Genomic DNA, 6,000 nt, shown 5'->3' on the forward strand with positions numbered 1-6,000 from the left:
TTACTATTCAATCTCCCAACAGCAAGTTCAGTGACAGTACAAACCCCCCTTCCCCATCATTTAGCATTTCCAGGGGCCTCAACTCGTCTTACCGCCTAGGGCCCCTGATACCCTAAATTCGCCACTGAGTGTCGTGTAGCAAAGTTTCTCAAGGAAATTTAAGCGGGAAACAGATCAAAATGATAATTTAATAGTGAGCGAAGTTGTGGATAAAGAGCGATTTTAGTGTCCCCTTGGTTTCCCAGGATCCGTTTAGTTCGCGCAGTGCATATTTTTTCTTAACTAGCACCAATTACTCAGCTCGCTGGCTGGCTGGCTGGATGTGATACACAAGATTTTGTTGAGAGGTTTTGAGATTTTTTTTCTGTAAAGGCGGCAAGTGATTTGATTCACATTTAAACGGTCCTTCTTCTTTTTTGGCACAACAATCGCTGTCGGTCTAGTGAGCTTGGCTTTCAGTGACTTATTGTTAACATAGCAGGATAGTCAATCCTACGTATGGAGGCACGGTCCATTCGGGGCATGAACCCATGACGGGCATTCAAACTTTCCTATCATAGTATAATTACTATCGCTTAAGTTTACGCGGATCGACCCACACCTGCTGAGTCGGAGCCATCCGTAAGCAACTCGGAATCATTGGGGACAACCAGGAAGGTACAAGTAGGTTCAGTAGGTGTAGCGGTAGGTGTAAGGAAACATAAGCCCGTTGGCATAAATGATTGATGAAGTGATGAAGTTAATGAAGTGAGTTTGGATGTCCGTCATGGGTTCAAGCCCCAAATGGATCGTACCGCCATACGTAGGACTGACTGTCCTGCTAGGGAGGAAAATCAATTAGTCACTGAAAGCCAAGTCCACAAGTGTTATAGGCAGGCCTTGACCGACAACGGTTGTTGAGCCAAAAGAAGAGAAGAAGAGAGATTCTGGTCCATTCGAACGCGTTGCACCCACGGATTGGATTGGGTGGAAAACGATTCCGGTACGCACGTACCTGCTCCGGGTCGTGTCATTAAATTAATCGCATGATCTATCTGAGCGAATGTGAAATGTGAGGTTCTGCCTTACTATTTGAAATTTGGATGATTATTAATTATGTGTTTTGTACATTGTGACTCTTTTTAAAAGCTATTCCATCAATATTACAAACTTCAAACGACGCAAATAATAATGATGAGAATAATGAACAGCTTATGATTGAGGAACGCCGACGTGTGCTTTACAATAATAATGAAAACGAATGTAAAAGCTGTGACCAGAAAGACAAAACCATCAAACAGCTAGAGCTACTATTATGTACTCTTACAGCTCGATTGGATGAAGCAAAAAAATTAAAAGATGCTAACTTGATTCTGAAGGAGCATCTGGATTCCGCTGTAAAAGAAAATACAGCTCTTAAGAAACAAAACACGTGCCTGGAAAACGATCTTAAACTCGTAAAAAGTACAAGCATACAAAAAGAAGATTTTGTTCCTGAAATGAAAAAGGTGCTAGGAGATACATTAACTAGCAATCAAATCGATTTAATAACGAAGAGAAAGAAGCGAGTCAGATGGACAAAGGAAGAAATAAGCAAGGCTTTCACAGTAAGGTACTTTTCCAAACGAGCGTATGGATATCTCGGAAATGATATGAAAATTCCAATGCCAGCGCCGTCAACGTTGGAAAAATATTCCCAAAGAATCAATCTTAAACAAGGCATTTTAGATGATATCATTGATTTAATCGCGACCGTAACAAAAACGTTTACCAAAAGAGACAAGGAATGTGTTTTAAGCTTCGATGAGATGAAGGTAGAAAGCGTTATGGAATATGATCCGGCTGCAGATGAAATATTGGGACCTCACAATTACATGCAAGTGGTAATCGCTAGAGGATTATTCAACAACTGGAAGCAGCCAATATACATCGGATTTGATCAAAGTATGACAAAAGACATAATTATTAGTATCATAAACAGACTGAGCGAGATTAATATAAATGTTGTTGCAATAGTAAGTGATAATTGCCCAGCAAATACGAGCTGTTGGAAAGAACTGGGAGCAGATTATAATAACCCATTCTTTCCGCATCCCGTCACAACAAATAATGTGTACGTTGTTCCTGATGTGCCGCATTTGCTGAAATTAACGAGAAACTGGCTAGTGGACCATGGATTTAAGTATAAAGAAAAAAATATTACAATTGAACCACTCAAAAAAATTCTTGAAGGTAGAATGGCTGCAGAAATTACACCCATATTACTGGACACATAAGAATGACCAGTCAAGAAAAACAAAATGTTCGGAAAGCAGCGCAACTTCTATCGCGTACAGTGGCAATTTCATTACGGAGATACGATGACACTACAGAAGCAAGTGATTTGGCAGATTTTATAGAAACAATTGATTTATGGTTCAGTGTCTCAAACTCGTATTCACCATTTGCAAAAGAAGACTACAAAAAATCATATAATGGTAATGAAATGCAGCGAAAGGCCCTCAACGATATGCGCGAGTTAATGGAGAATTCCATTGCGTTGGGAAAATCTTCGTTACAAACATTTCAAAAATCTGTGATAATGAAAACAACTGCTCTACAAATGCTGTTTGACGACATGAAGGAAAAGAATAAAAACGCAGTCAAATTCATATCAACATATAAGGCAAGTAGTTATTCATTGTAAAAAGCAGCAAATGTTGAACCAAGTTTATTGTCCATCGTGCAATGCTGTATAGTTATTTTAAATGTTTAAAATAATCAATTCTATCTTTGTATTATAATTTTCTTTAACAGCTTAACCAAGATGTACTAGAGAACTTCTTCTCGCAAGTAAGACAAAAAGGAGGGGTGAATGATCACCCATCGCCGTTGAGCTGTCTTTACCGTATAAGAATAATGATACTTGGAAAATCCCCAACCATATTACGGAATCAAACTCATACCGGACAACAAAACAACCAAGAACCGGATGAATATTTGACGACAGTGGAACCTAACGTTGAAGAAAGTAATTTAAATGAAGAGCCGGAGGAATATATAGCTGCAACGGTGTTTTCAGGAGCCGAAATAGTACCGAACTTCCCAGACATGCAACGCATGGAAAAAGCTAATGGATTAATAAGCTCAGAAGATAGTGATATTATCAGTACGGCGAGCAGTAATCCTTTAACAATGACAGAACAAGAAGAAGATGGATTGCAATACATTATGGGTTACCTCGCAAAAAAATTTAACGAAAAGTATCCCAGCTTAAACCTAGGAATACAAACATTTAAAATTTTTAATGAGCATAGCTATTGCCAACCACCAACATTTGTGGACCATTTGTCGCTGGGTGGACTACACAAACCCAGTGAAGAGTTTATGAACATTGGAAAGAAAATGGAAAAAATATTCCAAAAATTACACAAGAATGGTAAATTTAATAAGAAAACATTAATCGTACGGAGATTAGTGGTTAATATACAGAAACAAGTTGAATTACCCTCAGATATAGTTAAATCATTCGCAAAACAGAGAGTGATAGTTCGCATGCGATATTTGAACATGAAAGCCAGCTTTGAAGCTAATGGCACAACTAGCCGCAAAAGAAAATCGCAACAGCAGGATCCAAAAGGAATTAAAAAGATGAGAAGGATAGTAAACTAAACGCACTATACCACCAAATTATCTGCAAATGGGGTAAGATCCGACACCTCCTTGAAGGTTAATATAGGCTCTCTTACTCAACTCCTATCCTGCGACGTCCGTTTCGTGCAGTGGTAACATGTATCATCGTATATCCAAGCTTGGGTACACGGACCCAGTCCCAACCCCTTGGGCGGATGATGGTACATGGCCAACCAGGAGGGGGCAGGCATTCCAGGCAACTGGAATGTCTTAACGTCAGACCAATCTAATGACGCTAAATCTGTCGAACAGGTGTATAGAAAAGAATATCCTACAAGTATCCGAAAATATATGTCCTTCTCATCTAACGAAAATAATGAGGAAAGCCCACTGAAACTAGCATACGAAAAACGATTTAAAATGAACCTAATGATGAGTGATGGATAACCAGAAGCCTCAACCGTGACGGAGCAACTTATCCCGGATGGCAGCCAGCTTCTTTTTGTCTTCTTTTTTCTTTTTTTTCTTTTTCTTTTCTTTTCTTTTTCTTTTCTTTTCTTACTATTTCTTTTCTAGATATGAGCGTAGAGGAATTCTTAGGATCAAGATGGGCCATCACACAAGCGACTAAAGGAAGATAAAAGGTACGCGGAGTGTTTTAGTGCGGTCGCATTGATCGTAAGCTAATCTGTAATACAGATGGGTTACGATCAATGAATCCCACTACCCACGACATGGACGGTTGGTATGGAAGTCGTGGGTGCCTTTTGAAGGTTTCACTCCGCGATAACAAAAAAAAAAAAAAAAAAAAAGACGAGAGCAACGATGAAGCTAAAAACTAATAACAATTAACCTTAAATTTCTCAACATATAAAAACTGTGCGACCAATTTTTCTACATGTTAAATATTATTCAATTAATCTATATACGTTCTTTAGTAACGCGTACATGTGCTTAAGCGTAGAATACATGAACTGTGATGTAGAATTTCCTTTTAAATGCTTTAAAAGATGATTAAATTGTTGATAGCGATACCGTTTCCCTCACTAACTGTAGCTGTTCTATTTTTGCATTAAGTCGCACGAATAATGTTTATAAAATATGTTTGGTTCAGCTTGTAAGAGCAGTGTAATTCGCTTATACAGCCCTTTATCAGGATTGAGTAGTTCGGACACTAAAAGACAAAATAAATTTAGTAAAATGAATACATTCGTAAAACCAAATATCATACGGTACGTCGAAAACATCACTTCCGGAATTGTATATAACGCTACCTCAAAAACTAAATCACGTTGGTTCTGTAATGTTTCTCTGGATCTGGATGGATGAAATCTGGAAGCGCCAAATAATAGAATTATAACAAGTGATTTTGCTTCCGCCGTGTGTACGAGAATCATATACCACCATCCGACACGGAAACCACAACCAAATGGCTACATATAATTAGGACGGGTGACCAAACTCACTGTTGGCGCGTTTATTCAATTTCATCGAATTGGGTTTGATATATACGGTCTAGTCTAGGAGGCACCTAAAATGTAGTATGAGATGTTGTTTATATTATTATAGAATAACATATCACAAGGAACAGAGTTTATCAAATATCATATCACATATGACCACGTATCTTTACCACTTTCCAGATGAAGAAATGAGCCACGAACATTAGATTGTAATAGTACAGACATTGCGCGATGAATAATTTATGTGATCACAAATCACTGCACAATGATTTTATCTTAAATTTATGGAAAATGTTAACTTAATTTCCTTCTTGTTGTTTCGCATCATTCAGATCGTAAACATTGGAAACTAGCGTCGCACACATACAATCACATCCCTTGTACATACACGCGGTAATCCAGACGTCACTTTTCTTAGCTGATTCTTCTTCAGCTTAGCTGTGAAAACGGGGTTAATATGTGACCTGGTATTTCAACAGACCTTGCTACCGCCTTTTTATTATAAGAGTGGGGGACCTATGCTTTAGGATGTAACTCACTGTTATGTATGGTCCAACCTGCTGTTGGGAATTATTGCGCTACCTGGCCAACCGCCTTTTGACGTCTGTCAATTTCGGGCGCGCCTTCGGGTTAAGCTTCGCTTTTTACGCACTCCCGCTCTATCTTGAAAACAAACTTAACGTGAATAAAACTTGAACCGAATTATTAAACACAAAATACAACACTCACCTTTTTTATCCACGTGTCGGGAAATTAGGGTTTTCCGTTACCTGTCCTTTGCTTTGTCCTTCCTTTTCTTCTTCGGTCGCTCGTTGTCCACGGGTTGGGTAAGCGATTGTCCTTCCTTTTATTCCTTGGTCGCTCGTTGTCCACGGATTGGGTCAGCAAATGGAGCAAAGTCCGTGCGATACACAGATTTATTTCCGTTATTTCACTGCACTGTACT

The 6,000-nt window shown here is 38.8% G+C and overlaps 1 long non-coding RNA gene across 3 annotated transcripts; it reads right to left on the reverse strand.

Annotated features, from left to right (window-relative positions):
- Positions 1-4,491: 4,491 nt before the first annotated feature.
- LOC120906126 lies at positions 4,492-5,533 on the reverse strand. Of its 3 annotated transcripts, none has more exons than XR_005740032.1 (3): positions 5,225-5,533; positions 4,866-5,122; positions 4,492-4,765 (listed from the first exon to the last, which is right to left on the reverse strand). It is a non-coding gene; the product is annotated as an uncharacterized LOC120906126 (long non-coding RNA). The 3 variants fall into 3 exon arrangements; XR_005740031.1 differs by having other exon boundaries at positions 4,828-5,122; XR_005740030.1 differs by having other exon boundaries at positions 4,823-5,122.
- Positions 5,534-6,000: the final 467 nt, after the last annotated feature.

The sequence above is a fragment of the Anopheles arabiensis genome, chromosome X, assembly GCF_016920715.1.
Source record: "Anopheles arabiensis isolate DONGOLA chromosome X, AaraD3, whole genome shotgun sequence".
Classification (NCBI taxonomy): domain Eukaryota; kingdom Metazoa; phylum Arthropoda; class Insecta; order Diptera; family Culicidae; genus Anopheles; species Anopheles arabiensis.